We start from the raw sequence: 15,846 nt of genomic DNA on the forward strand, positions 1-15,846 counted from the left end.
TATGTAATTATTCTCTCAGCATAAGTAGATTGCTATATAAAATTGTCAAAGTCATGGATATTTGGAGTTTTTGCCATATACTGTGCAGTTAAATCTGCCATACAAGGAAAACCAAAATTCTGGATCCAGAGCTGTAGGAAGTTTGGGGTAAAAGACTGCTTAGTTTGATACAAGCGTTCTTTTCCTTCTATCCTTTTGGATACACACATGTTCTCACATGTTCCCTATGAGTACTGAAAGCAGAGACAAAATTTGAAGTGGTAGCTATTTCATCAGTTTTTTGTTTTTTTGGTTTTTTTTCCTGATAAAATTAAAACTGTTCAGTCATGCACATGCTTACTCAAGATGTTAGTGTTTTATTTTAGCCTCTCATTGTAGAATTACCTTCTCTCTGATAGGCAGTCCATAGGTATTGAATTTCAAGCTTGCCTACGGAGATGATATCAGTCACCAAAATTATAGGGTTGATCTAGGAATTAGGTGATGTAAACCTATATCAAAGCAGGTGACAAGTTGTTCATATTTGTCATTTCTTACTTACAAAGCAAAGAATCTATGAACAGTAATAACATTAAGTATTTGGTCTGGCTTCAGTTCTAAATTTGGCTTCTAGAAAACTCATTTACACTTAGATTTTAGACATGTCAGTCTTTGCCTTTTCTCTGTCTACAAGCTGTAGACATCTGTAACTAAAAGTTAACATCATATTGTTAGAAATGAAATATCTTCATCAATTTACTGGCTTAATCTGCTGTCACATTTATTTGTAAATACTGATCTTCTAAGGAAGACAACCTCCAGAGGAAACAAGGGGACATGAGTCCCTCACAGAATACACTCATGTCTTCTGTGTAAAGTCCTAAGTGATATTCTCTCAAGAATATCAGGCTACCACAGAGGTTTTGCAGGACTCATCAGGCTTTGTTCAGTCTTTGGTCCTAAAAAGATTAATAGTACTAAGAACTATACTGTACCACCCAGAAATTATTCAACCAGCTATTGCAATATCTTTGTCAGAAGAGTACTGGTGAGCAACAAGAAGCATATTACAGCTGATAACTTCTTGGGTCAATATAGCAAGACATAGCAAGATATTTTTCTGAAGTATACTGAAAATATCACTTTCTTATCACATCTGTTGACTGAACTGTAACTTACATGTTTTTACTAAGCATCAGATAGTTTGCTGTTTGCTCCTAGTGTATACATCTGTCAGCAATATCTTCACATTAGCATCTTTATATATTATCCTTTAGGGGAAAATAATAATAATAAATAAATAAATAATGAAAACACCAAAGAACAAGATGATATTAAAAAGAAAAAAGAATAACTATTAAAAAAAAAACAACTGAAGCAAACGAACAAATACCAAAACAAAACAACGTGAAAAAATTACAGTCCTACCTTTGCTGAGACTGAATTTACTGAGGAGTGAAACTCAATAATCAATAGCAACAGAAAACACTGGATGGGGGGAAGTCATTATGCATATCCTGAGAGGAATAATGAAATATGCCCAGCTTATATGGTTAATCTTCTCTGTAGGCTGTTCTGCAAATTTAAGGAAGATAAAATTTCAGATATGCTGTTTCTTGTTTTTTCTGGCAACAATGAACTTCAATTTAGGGGCAAGGGGGGAAGGGCTGAAGGAAGGAGAGGCTAAGAAGGGAGAAAGAGCCACAGTAAAGTGTCTGCTGTCCATGTAGTTTTGCCAGACTGCTGTCTGAGTTGAGAGCTGTGATCGAGATTTATTGGGCTTAAAATATGAAACAGACCTTTCATGTTGGAATTCTAAATATCTTCTTAAGCAGTAGTGAGTACCACCAAATGCTTAAAGGCAACACACCAAAGTTCAAACTCTCACAATAGTTTCTTCTCTCTTGTGAGCCAGCAGACTGTAGAAATCTTGTTCCATCTTCTCAGTTTTGGACATGGAAAAGGGTATGTTGGATGTTATCATCATCTGAAAATCACTTTGTTTCTTATATTAGATTTTGGCTCAGATGGTCAAGATTGCTAATATTTGAACATGTGCATTGAATGGGCAGGTTTATCACTTAAGTTAATAAAGAAAATACTTGAATGTGTGCAAGATGTTTGCATCTTAGTAGCACATTTTATTAAGCTTTTACTTATGTAGTGGCAGCATGAAGAGTTTGGAAAAGATCTAGACTACTTGTTTCATGCTGTTTTGCCAGCCTCCTGTTCCTATGTTATGCCAACAGCTACATTGTACAGGAAAAATAAAACTGCATGCACCTGAAAAACAAAATCAGAGCTAACATTTTCTCTGTGGGTCTTGGAAGTTAGAGCTCAAAGGTCAAAGTTTGCCTCTTCTTTACTAGTTACTTATGGCGCAATATTTCAGCTATGCTCATTGCTCATGTGACTTTTATTCCCCTTTTAATTGTCAGGTTTTCAGACCTTTTTTTCCAGACTTTTCAGATCAACAGTCTTGGAAATTAGACTGTATACTGTTTGCTTCTGTAGACTAACATGGATACAGAACCTTATGGCATATGGCTCTTTCATGTGTAAGTCTGTTATTAGCTCCTGAAGTCAACAATATTGACACATCTTCTTGGTTTTAAAAGATATCTGGAAGATCACTGATGTATTATTATTCAGAACATTCTTAGCTTGAGCTTAGGGGACTTTACATGCAACACAAGGATAATTCAGAAGTACCCCATTTATCTTATGTATTAGAATCATGCACCAAGAATGTGGAACAAAGGTGTCCAGTAGATTGCTTTGCCTTTGTGGAAAAGTGATGAGCTGAATGTAGGTTTGCTTAAAAGGGCATGAGATGCATTTAGCTGAAGGATGATGATACTTCTGTTGCTGACTACAATCCTGTGAATGACCCTTCACTCCAAAGTTCACTTGCCACCAACTGCTCCAGAGCCCAGATTTGCTAACATTCCAGGCATGCTGAAGAGCTCATAATTTACACAGTCTTTTGACCTGGAGTGGGTTGAAGAGTGATGAAGGTTGAATGGGGTCATTATAATTATTGTTTATTTTAAGCAGTTGTACATTTATTGTAGTTTAGATAGTCTTCATCAGGCAGGTAATTTCTGGTTTCACATTGTAAACTTTATTCCTTTTCTTCTATTCCAGTTGTCAGGCTAGATTTAGAGCAAAAAGCGCTGTCTTTACTAATTAGACAAAACATTTCCATTGCAATACACAAATTTTGTCTTGTTGGTTATAGTTGCTATTTGAAATCATATGATTAATTTATCTGTTTTTTCCAAAATAAGTGCATGGTTTTCTTTATAACCTATTTTATATGCAGTTTCTTTCAGGCTACAGAAAAAACAACTGTTGAATAGTCAGTAGATCTGATGAGAATAGAGAAATAATGAAAATCCAAACCCCTAATGATTCTTCTATGAATGCTATGGGAATGGAGAAATGTGATCTCTCCACTCATAACAAGTGCTGTAAATGTACTGCATTATTTATGCACCATCAGTGGATGAAATATAAAAGTTTGCAGCAAAATAAATACATAAGTAAATTGCAAGGAAAATAAATAAATGTGGAAAACTCCATGTGTGATTGATTTACTCTTGAATTTTGTATGTGCAACAGAATAGCCAATGGTCTAATTATTGGTCCAAACTCTTAGGTCTGGAGTAATGAACTTACTTTGGAAACAGTGCATTCCCCTATGCAGTGACCCCAATCCACTTTTCATTTCTTGTATAATGTATGCTGCATTGCACTATAGCTCCGCAGTGGTCTGACATTTGCATTGGCAGCAGTAGGATTCCTGGATATAGGAGGAATGACAATAGCCAGTGTGGAAAGGAATGGCTGACAGTCAAGACACTAAACAGATGTAAAATGTCTTTTCATTCTTCTTAGCATCTGTCAGTCACAGGCTCTTACTAAACAAGACACCCCTGAGGGTGAGAGCTAGTTACTCTTGACTCACTGTCTTCATAGAAGATTCCCAACAGGACGCATGGTGAGACAGCTTACCTGGGAAATCCAAGCTTCTGCAACCTCTGTCTCTTAAATGAATCTAGAAACAAGCAAGCATGGAAAGCCAGTGCTCCTTTTCCTGAGAAGGCTAGTTGGCACTGACAGTCTCACTGGAGAGCAGGACACAAGAGAATTAGCATCCAATTTGTATCAGTTCCCATTGGGGTCAGACCAACTCATGCTATCCCATAAGCTTGCAGCAGATAGAGTAACACACAGATGTGTCTGTTCTGAAGGCTAAAACAAAGACTTGTTATGCTTTTTTCTTTTTTTCCTTTTTCCCTCCAATGGGTTTACAATGGTCTCTGTTGTCTGGTTTTGTCTCAGTACTCCTTGATTGACAGTACCCTGGGAGATGTCACTGTCCTTGCTCCATGCATTGTAATAGCCTAGTGTACCAAGGGTTCTTCAGGACCTTCATTCTCCTCTTTTTTTCAGGTGTTATAAATGTCTGTCAATGCACCACAATGACGACCTCTTGTTGAGCTTACGTGTCTGATGCTCTATCAGTCAGTGTCTGAGGGAGATGCGAGAGAGAAAACTTTAGGTAGTGACATGAATAGAATGCAAAGAAATGGGGCAACTTTATTATGGACTGTCATCAGAAAGTAGCATGTGTGGAATGTCAATTTAATAATAGAATTGACAGCTTTTCTCTTGTTTCTGTAATTCCACAACTGTTTCTTTGACAGCTTAAAAAATAGGTCCTTTGTAGAAGTGAGTGGCACAACATACATTTGTGAATGCCCTGCATAATTGAGATTCCCTCAAATGCCACTGCCATAAGACCGGTCCCAAGAATCCTTCTGTATTGACTAAGGGCAGTGGTATATGGAGATCTGGTGAACATGAGAAATGGGAAATACAGTGTACACTAGCTAGGAGGATAAGCTACAGCTAAAAAAATGTTACCTCTCTGTCATTAAGGAGTTTCTAAATCAAAGGAAAACTTGTGTGTCATGATAAAAGTTGCTAAAGAACTGTTTTTTGAATTTCTGATGGAAAATAATTATTTTTTTCTGACAAAAATTACTAAGAAAAAAGCTTCTACTTGCTGATCATAGAAAAACACTTAAAATGTAGGGAAATACTGGAAGACCATACTTATTTCATTTTTCATTCAAAAAGTGAAAGAGAAATAAATGTTTCTACATGATCTTTTTCTTGATTTCTCATGTCTGGAAAGTAATTCCAACTAGTATCTCTGCTTTTGTGATCATGAGTACAGCTGTTTTAAAAAGCAAGACGTACTCTGGGGAATAATATCACTCTTCTACAAGCTGCAAACACAAGAATAAATTAGAAATGTCTCTTTTTAATGTGTTCTTTTCAGTGTTGAATTTGACATGAAATATCTTAACAGAGAGTAAGGCATATTTCATAAAATGTTTGCAATTATATTATGATAAAGTTCAAGATCTTTTTTATTGCATCTTTAAAATGACAAACACCACAAATGTATTTTAATGTCAAAAAGCAGATTTTCTTCCTCTTATAAGGAATATTTTCATTCTAATAGACAAAAGATATCTGAACAGAGTACAAAATGGTACAAAATGAAAATTGTGAAATCTGTATGTTGGAGAGGGGTTTTTACTCCTTTTCCAAATGAATATTCTAGATCATATACTTGATTGTTCATCTTAGACTTTTTTACCAAGGTTAAAAATAACTGAAGATTTCCAAAAGGAAGCAGAAAACATCACAACCATTAAAAACATGAGAGACATAGAAAACACAATTCACCAGTTTATGGCAACAAACCAATAGTTATTCTGATAAACAGTCTTCTTTAAAGAGCATATAAATGATGATGATGGTGACTTACAGCACATATGTACATAGATGATGCCTCTTGACTTAATTTACCTCCTTAGGTTTGAACAGATTATTTTCTTGGAAATTTGGGGAGAATGACATTCACATGGCTTTAACTAATTAACCATAGAATCATAGAATGGCCTGGGTTGAAAAGGACTGCAATGATAATCCAGTTTCAACCTCCCTACTACATGCAGGGTTGCTGACCTTTAGACCAGGCTGCCCAAGCCAGATTCAACCTGGCTTTGCGTGCCTCCAGGGATGGGGCATCCGCAGACTCTCTGTGCAACCTGTTCCAGTGTGTCACCACCTTTTAATGACTAACCTATAATAATTTTCTAGAATGCGCTGACAAATATACGGTAAAATTATACCTACTCAAGAAAGAAAATCACATTTTTGGCAGTTGTCATATTAGTAAAATTGGTTCTATTTTGTAGTTAGAATACGTTGAAATTAGAAAGAAACAAAGTTGAGGAGAGCACACTGAGATTGAGGTCCCTTATACCTCCACATAACAAAGCTAAGGAAGAAATATTTGTTTATTCCCTGTGATGAGTTCAGAAAAAAAATATATTATTCTGAAAACATTTGTAGTTTGAATGAAAACTCACTTGGCAGGAACAGCAAAATATCTGAGTTTTCCTCCTGTGAATATTTCTTGAGGAAAACAACAACTCATCGCTGTTATGAGATGGTCCCATTTCTCAAATGCCAGACACAATTACTCTAAATCTGTTTTGTAACTTTTTGATTTTGAATTGAGTAGCATTAGGGCTTAAGAAAAATAAGAAAGGAATATTTCAAGGCTTCTGTTGTACACCAAGTTCATAATAGGTGCAGTCTCTTTCTGTTCTCGTGTCAGGGTTTCATGCATTACGAAAAAGAAGTCATCCATTACCTGGGTACCAAAGACTAACATGAATAGTCTTATTTTTCTGATTCTTTCATTTATTAGAACTTAAGATCAGAACGGTAGTGCACTTGCTAAATGCTAAATATATATAACTATATAACTATATAACTATAACTATAACTATATATATATATATAACTATATAATATATATAACTTGCTAAATATGCTAAAATCATATTTTCCCATTTAAACATTCAGTAACTTTGAAGTTGAAGCTTAAGTCAGACAAGCTTATTTCAGAAAAAAAATGCATAGCATTACAGTGCTGTCACTACTAGGATCTGAACCACGGCCAGTTTAGGCAATATTATATCATTGGAATTAAATTGGTTTCCTGTCCCTTTCAGAGAGTCTTTAAAAAAGAGAGAGAAAGAAAAAGGAGAAGAAGAAAACAGTATTCTTCTTGTTTGACTTTCAAATGTGTGGCTGTCACTCCCATTACGCAAAGCATGTTTCTTTATTTGGGCTTATAGGGCTTCTAATTAAATGTTGTCTCTAGCAAAGTCTTTATGGGTGAAAATATATGAGGTTCTTGTGTAACTCTTAGTGAGAAACCCATATCAACTGTAGCTGCAGTAGAGGTTCTGTAGCTGGGGGAAATACTCTCAGAAAAATTTTGTTCTTCAGAGACTGTAGCCAGAGTGGATGAGCAAAGTGTTAGACCCTTCAGAGCTGTGCCCAAGAAACAAACAAAGAAAGAAAAAAACACACAAAACCCCACACAAAACAAACAAACAAACAAACAAATAAAAAAGCACGGAAAGAAAACCCACCAGGAAATGACAGTCACTTGACAGGCTTTTTCCTAGGCCATAAAAGTTGGTATGGAGTGTGTTTATAAGGCTAATCTGCATAAACTGCTATCTTCTCTTCCCAAATTGTTAATATCAAAATGCCCTGTGCTATGTGGATGGGTATAAATGCTTGTCAAATCATTTTTTAATTAAAAAAGAAAACAACAACAACAACAACAAACAAACAAACAAACCCCAAAACAATCTAAAAAGACTAGGTAAGAAAAGGACCATGAATTAAGTTTTGGATCTGAGCACACTAGGGGGCCATTGGTACAAAGAAACACAGATAGTTCAGCCATTACACATACCTGTATGTGTTCACAAACAAAAATGCTTCAATGAGAAACTGAGAGCACATTTCTGAGACTGTTGGCCTGGTTCCTGTATGTAAACAGGAAAAAGTTAGACTTAAATTCTCACAAAGCAGTTTTGTCCATATCTAGCCTTGAGATGAGATTTCAGCCAGTTTGACCTCACAGTCAAATTAGACTGGTGGTCTCAATGTGACACCTAATTAATATTTCCCCACCTTGCCATTATACCGTCTGCAGTTTGGCATGATCTGCTACTCCTCCTCAGGAGACTGTATGTTGTGCAACACAGAAGCTAATATGAGTTGAGAGAGGAACCTCAGCTGAACTGCAAGGGAAAGTTTATAGAGACTGTTGATGCTCAGCCACCATCATCAGTCTCATATTTTCACCATTAAACTGAAGAATAACTAATGAAAACTAAAATGTAATTTAGCTTCAGTGAAATGGAGCATACTATGCAGCATTCATGGTGCCTTGTGGAGGCTGAACTCCAAACGAACTGTAGAAAGCTTCCAGTGTATAGCTGTTCCCCCAGCACCCATTTGCTCTGTGACTAGATGGTTGCTGGACTCCTAACAACTGCTAATTGGTAATGGTACTACAACAAGCACAGCAGAGGGACTGTTTGTAAAGCTCTTCACAAATACCAGTAAAGGCACTACAGAATGAAGTACAGAACATCCCAATTCACAGATTGTTTTTGCACATTTTACCTATGGGGAGAAAGCAAGTTTTTTTCAGACTAAAAATAGCTTTCACATTCCTATTTCTTGAGATTTATTTTATTTTAACATTATTACTATATTTTAATCTCCCAAGAGTACAATAGGAGCTTTTGCTGAAAAATTCTTTAAAAATATATAAAAGTCACATGTGGCCAAAATGTTAACAGTTGTCACTTCAATGACATAAATTCCATATATTGAATTAAAGGAAAAAGTCTGAATCCTTTTCAAGTAGAGAGAGGTTTCTGTAAGCTAACACTTAGGACAAATATAATACAGATTTCAGACACAGGATGAGGTGATGATGATTGAAAGTGGTTGGAAAATAGGAGAAAAATTCACCTGAACCAGCATAGTAAGCAAAATAGCCCATGAAAAATTGACAAATGTAGCAAATAACTAGTAAAGAAGATACTACCCCTGATCCATGCAGCCCTTCCTTCCCAGCAACAAGACTTGGGAGTCACTTCTGTTGACTGGATTCAGACATCAATCTCAATCTCGAGAGGAAAAATACTTTTGTTTTTTTCTTTTACCCTTAAGGAGATCTTTACTGCATTCGGCAGAAAAAAACCTTTGCCCTGAAGAAAGTCACGCTCAATTTCTCCTTAATCTTCTAGACTAACCTAAACTCAGCTCTTCCTGACCTTACCAAATATATCACTTTTGTGCAGTTTCTGCTGTTACATCTGTCACATCCTCTTTTTCTCCCATATATTTTGTTTCCCATATATTTCATTTCATTTCATTTCATTTCATTTCATTTCATTTCATTTCATTTCATTTCCTCTTGTTGCTATCCCTGTTCAGGTCTAACCATTTCTACTAGATGTGAGAAACAGCTGATTAACGGTTGCATGCCAAGTTGGTAAATTCTGTTGGCCTGACAGAGTATGTTGGCCTCCCAGGCGTATGAGAACAGTCTGAGGTCACACATCACTGTCTTCACACAAATAAGAAACTTGGTATGAGAGATCAGCCCTTTCAGAAAGACTTCTCAAATTCATAAACACTTAACCAAGCCCACACTCCACCTCAAGAAATCCCTTTATGCCTTTCAAATCCCTCAGATTGGGGTATTTGAATATGTTCAATTACAGGACCCTGCTTGACAGCTAGTAATCACTATGTGCAAGGCTCCTACTGTCATCAAAATCATTGCTCACAGTCTGGACTAACACTGGCAAGTACTGAGTTATTTGTGCCTGGTTTGCCAGAGTCTTTGCAGAACTCCCCTCTATTTTTCCCTTCTTGTTTAATACCCAAGGCACTACAGTGCACTGGGGGTAGTTCCAGATGCACTGAAGCAGGAAATTGTACTTAACATGAAGGACAAACAGCCTTTGCCATGGACATGCTGAGGAGCACTGTGCCTCCTCCCTAGTACCCTCCTGCTTCAGGAGCAGCTGGTGAGCAGATCACGGATGAGAGCAATCAGTGTAACATATGAGGTTACAGAGCAGGAGAGTGTCTGCTTTGCTGCACTGCAAGTGCTAAATGCCAGGATGACTTCTGGGAGGAGGAGCAGGGAGGATATACTTAAGGTGGTACTAGCCAAGGAAGTTTCCAGCACAATGCATACAATTTGATACAGATTTTTCTTGCATCAGATTCCTTAGTCAGAGGTACTCATCATTTCTGACCAGCACTCCTACAGCAGACCTCTAACTTACTGTGAATGCTAACACTTCTGGATCTGCCAGCAAAACTGCATGGAGGTATAAAACCAGCTATGTGTCAGTAAAGGGTTTTACAAAAGCAATGACTTTTTATTTTAAGACACTTTTCTCTCTGTAGAGTATGACTTTTTATTACTGTAAGTGAAAGAATTTTCCCATCAGTTTTATAAAGTCTTGTAAGGAGCTTGGTTATATCCTCGTGAAGTAATGAATACAACAGCAACAAACTTATGTTGACAAGGGGTGACGTGAGGGTTAAAGAGTAAAACTGAGGTTCCAAATTTAGATGTCTGGTACCTTGTTGCTGCCAAAGGGCTGTCTCTTTGTTTCCTTTCGGCTGGTGCTGGTGCTCATCTCACTCTCTGATGAGTGCTGAGGTTCTTTTCTCTAAACCAAGAGAAACTTAATTTTTCTGAGTACTGTTTTATTTTCTCGCAGTGTAAAGTGTTCAAGAAATAACCAGGATGAGTTTGAGAGAAGAGATGGCATCCTGAAAAGAAAATCATGCAGGATGTGGGTGATATCAATTGAAGAAAGAGGTTGCTTAATAGAAAATAATTTTCTGAAGATGATCTTTTCTTAGTGGCACTGTCACTTGTTGAAAACAAAATATAAAGTAGCCATATTTGAAACTTCATTTTAAGTGCTTTAACTTACAGCAGAGTACCAGTGATTGAAAAGAATGGATTTCAGGCTGATTTCAAGTTCTTAAGAGTGACTGTGGTCCATGCCTGTAGTATCATCCTTCCTCTCTGTCCTAAGCTCTCATTCTATTTGTTTTCCTGAATGCCATAAAAGGAGACAACAGGAAGAGTGAATTTTCTCAACTCGATTATTGTGCCATTTAATACACATGCTAACAAACATGCTCAGTTTCTTCTACGGTATTGACTCATCAAGTATTACAGTAGAAAATAGTCATGTATCACATGTGCTGCTATGGAAAGCAGGAAAGAATGTGATTGCACAATTGAAGTGCATGTTTTAAAGATCTTTGTATGGAGAGCTAAGTTAAAATTACATATGAAACAATTATTTATCTATTCCTGACTTTAATTCCTGATTGTTTGAACAGACACTGATAGAAGCTGGTAGGGTTTTTGCTTGTTTATTTGCTTATTAGCTTATTTTTCATGTGAAATGTCAAGTTGCAGGTTGTTTGTGATAATTTAGTTAGTACTGCATTCTTAGCCAGGTACATGGATGCCTATCTTTGGACGACTGCAAGGCCAGGTTGTATGGGGCCCTGGGCAACCTGATCTAGATGGTGGTAAACTTGCCCGTGACAGGGGGTTGGAACCAGGTGGTCTTTAAAGTCTCTTCCAATCTAAGCTAAGCTATGATAACAGGATATAATTTCATTCATTTATTTAATTCTTGACTTTCATTATAGCCCTTTACATAGAAAAAGTAAATTTTATACATAGTAAAAGTTATAGTCAGTTTTAGAACTTCTTATCCTAAAGATTCATTTTGGGTTATTATTTTATTTTATTTTATTTTATTTTATTTTATTTTATTTTATTTTATTTTATTTTATTTTATTTTATTTTATTTTATTTATTTTTTGTATTTTGGAAGGAAGGAATATGTTTGGAAATAAATGCCCTCTTCAGTAATTAATAATCATTAACTCCTACTATAAGAGAGTTATTTCTCACTTAAAAAAAACAATGCCTGAAGTACATTTTTTCTTAGCAATATCGCCATTGCTTACCAAGAAAATGAAAACATTTAAGTGATTTTAAATGAATCTCATGTTCACCAAACACGAACTTGAGCTCAGCCATCTGCAGGAGAAGGCCATTATAATTCAAGTTTCTATAAACATGCTGTGATGACAGGAGTTTTAATACTGCACCTGAAGGAAAAAGATAGTGTACAAACATAATGCACCTGCTGGATTGGGTGTTTATATGATCAGCTAAGCAGGAGCTCTTAATACTTCCCAGCAGATCTCTGCCAGTGGGCCTGCTATAAATCCCTCCACAGCCAGACAAGTTGGCCTTTATTTTTTTCATATTGCTCTGGGCATCTCACATGACATTCCCAAAAAAGGAATTGTACTACAAGCCTGCTCTGATTGCTAGTAATGACTTAACTGCAGAGGAATTATAACAGTATGAATAACAGTGGTTTGCACTGTGAATGCCTAAGCTACTCCAAAAATGCCAGAGCAACTAATATAATGCGCTTCTCACTTGTAACTTTGAAATGGAAGAGAAAGTCAGGGCACTTTACAACTGCTGCTAATCTGTAAATACTGATTGTTCATTCAACAGCAGGAAGCAAAAACAAATGGGAAGCAAATAATACTATTAGCTGTAACAGAATATAATGGAAACAAAATTATGCAAACTGTTAAATTAAATATAAAGGAAAGAGGATAAAATTTTCCCCTTGTTTATAATGGGTAATTTGAGTGAATGTTTTATCAGTAAAATGTTTCTTTGTGCTCACATATGTTATTAAACTGTGTTAGATTTCTGACTCCTAGTTAGAAATAAGCCAACGGAGTTTGTGTATGAACTAGTTTGTGAGCTGCCTGGGGACAGAATCATCTTAATAGTTTTGCCTTGCATTTTGTTCAGACTGGTCTGTAAGTATGGCTGTACTCATGAACTGTTGGTAGAGAATAGATACAGAGCATCTATCTAGCAGATTTCTAATAAAACATACTAACAGAAAAATATGGGTCTGTAATATTTCAAAAAGCAACAAAATAATTTAACACATAGGTTAGCAAAGCTATAGGATTACATGTTAAATAAGAGGTCACTTAAAAATAGGCACAACTCCCAGTGCTTGTTAATGGAAAAAGCTGCAAACTGATTATGTATTTACATGGGACATGTGAAGAGGGCAACTCAGACAGAAAATCAAGAGCAGGGAAAGAGAGACTCATCTTAAGCTCAGTAATTCACTACCAATTTCAGCCACATTCTTGGCATGATTTAAACAAGTTCTTCGGGAGGTCTTCTCTTTGCAATAGCTACTGCACTGCTAATGAGTATAGCATGGTTTTCCTAGGTATGGCTGATACTTCCTGCCGGTGCTGGGGAAATGTGGAGCTGGTGCCTAGAAAGACTGGTTAGTATTATGGACTGCAGAGAATGCATTTGTTGGAAGTACTATGTATGGGTGTCTAAAGGAATTCAGAGTTTGCTGTAGTAGTACTTTTTCTTAGTCTTAAAGGAAACGGTTAAGCTGGGTGAAAATAGTGATGGGCATTTCTTGTGTCTGCCTCAAAACCAACCCCTTAAATGGTGAACTTGACCTTTTTGGCAGAGGACCCTGTGCCAAAACCAGCAAGTGTTTCTGATGTTTCTCTGTTGCATGGCAGAGTGGTTCCTTATCCAGCTGAATGAGCTGATGCGGGCAGCACTGGTCCTGAGGTGTAGCAAGTTTGCCAGTGCTATGCACCCACAGGAAACCTTCATTGCTGCTTCTTTTGTGGATGGCTTGTGATGATGTAGCACCTTGCTCAGTCCTGGTGGCACAGAGCCTATCATGCTATTGTGGAGCACTTTTCAGTGCAGACCTTTGTCACAAACAGATTTGGTATTTGGAGCTACAGTGAGAGACAGAAAGAATTCCTTCTTCCGTGCTATAAAAATCTGCATTCCTTCCTTTGGGCAAAGCAGGCTGGATTTCTCGTCTGAATTCTCTGACTTAGTTCTCCAATTTGCCAAAAAGTCTGTCTCCCTGGAAAAGAACAGTTACCACTAATTGTTTTGCCTGTGAATTTGTCTTTTGAGTTGTCAACCAAAGCTGCCTTCTGGCAGCTGACATGGTTGCCATAGTTCTAGACAAAATGAAAATGTTATTTAGTGAGGCATCTGCATCAAAGGGAGAAGCACTGGAAATATCAGTCAGCAAAACTTGTGATGTTCTGCCTAGGAGGAGCAGCTTCTCAGCACTTTGCACCATTGCAAGAATGGTGCTTGCAAAGAAGATGGAACTCTGAGAGCTGGCAGTGAATTCACAATTCCATATTAGGAAGTATTCGATTTTTCAGTTTTCATTTTACTCAAGATAAAGCACGCCTTGGGCTAGAATCACTGCTTTCTCATCTACTTGGCTACCTGAGCAGTAACATAAGTAAAGATCAATTTAATTTAGGCATCAACCTGTGAAAGATTCTTTCTTTTGAGATCTGATCAAATAATCTAAAAAGAGGTTTATAAGGGGTGGGGTGGGAGGTTAGAGGGGAGTGGGGGTGGGAAAGCCTGCAAATCTAGGTGACTGTGCTGCCGTGTGCAGTACTCGTTTGGACAGTAGAAGTAGGAAAATGTCCTGAAAGTGCAATGATCCTGGTTATACTCTGGTCTTGAATAGGAAAACTCCTTTCCCATGCAGAACAGTCAGTCTGGGTTAACAAAAATACACTATTGATCTCTTCAGTTGAACTTGAGATGGCTGTTTTCTGATACTCTTGTGTTTGTGAAGCAATGGAGAGGCACTGTTCACCAGACAGAGGTGAAAACTGAATGACAGAATTATTAAAAATATAAAGTTATGGCTAAATTTACAAATTTGCACAGAGATAAAGCTCTTTTGGCATTGGTTATAAGGACTCAGAAGGGCTCAGGGGAAATAGAGATGATAATGTAAATCCTTGTGTAACATTCAGATCTGAATAGCAAAAACAGTGTAGCTCACTGGTGAATAACTGGTATCTCATATATGTGAAAAGAGATAATCTTTTATGTAAGTGTGGTTTTTTAATACATATTTTTACATACCTAAAAATGAACATATACATATTTGTGAAAGGAAATCTTGATTTTACTGTAAGCACCCCTCTAAAGTAACTTTGGCCCTGTTGTGTATATTGAGCCCTAGCTAATTGAAAATTGGGATGGCAGCTATATTAAAAGACAATTTGGAAATCTCTCTTCCCTGAGGTAAAACAGGTTCTTTATTAAACAAGTGACTTTTGTGTAAGAACTTAGTATGAGATTTCTCTGATATATGGATGCTACTGATGCATCAGTTCAGGCCTCAGTTTCAGAAATTACTGTTGTTTGGGCAGCTGTCTTTTAAAAATATCCCAATTAACTGCTGAGACTTTTGAAAATAGTTGCCACGTTATATACAGTAATTTGATCATTTTTTCCTGTAAGTAAAGGACATTACTAAAATGGAAAAGCTAAAGTAATGATAAAGTTATCAACATTAAAAAGTAAATGCTGAGGACTGTAGTATAAATTGATTCTTTATATAACAGAACATAACAGATATTACAGATCATTACAGAATACTACAATAATGTGTTTTTTGTAGTATATAGCTATAATCAGGGGTATAGTTGACACAGTGAACATACCTGAGGAGCTCCACCTTCCTTTTATTATTCAGAAATCCATGAATTGTGTGAAATGAGAAGTGAATGTTCTTATACACACACTTCTTAGGCAGGCTCAGATCCAGACTCTTTTGCTGATCAGCCAAAAAGTTTGCGAACATGAATCCCAAAGATGACAGAAATTTTGCTTGGGCAAGTTTAGGACTGTCCTTTACTCAGGTGCCTGTGTTAAGAACAGCCTCAGAGTGCCACTTGTACATGAGCCAGGTGAAGTCTTGAGAAGCA

General features: G+C 36.8%; 1 long non-coding RNA gene across 1 annotated transcript; it reads right to left on the reverse strand.

The window, feature by feature from the left end:
- Positions 1 to 1,364: 1,364 nt before the first annotated feature.
- LOC107322226 lies at positions 1,365 to 15,775 on the reverse strand. Its single transcript, XR_001558871.1, has 3 exons — positions 15,583 to 15,775; positions 7,844 to 7,916; positions 1,365 to 4,516 (listed from the first exon to the last, which is right to left on the reverse strand). It is a non-coding gene; the product is annotated as an uncharacterized LOC107322226 (long non-coding RNA).
- Positions 15,776 to 15,846: the final 71 nt, after the last annotated feature.

This window comes from Coturnix japonica, chromosome 1 (assembly GCF_001577835.2).
Source record: "Coturnix japonica isolate 7356 chromosome 1, Coturnix japonica 2.1, whole genome shotgun sequence".
NCBI lineage: Eukaryota > Metazoa > Chordata > Aves > Galliformes > Phasianidae > Coturnix > Coturnix japonica.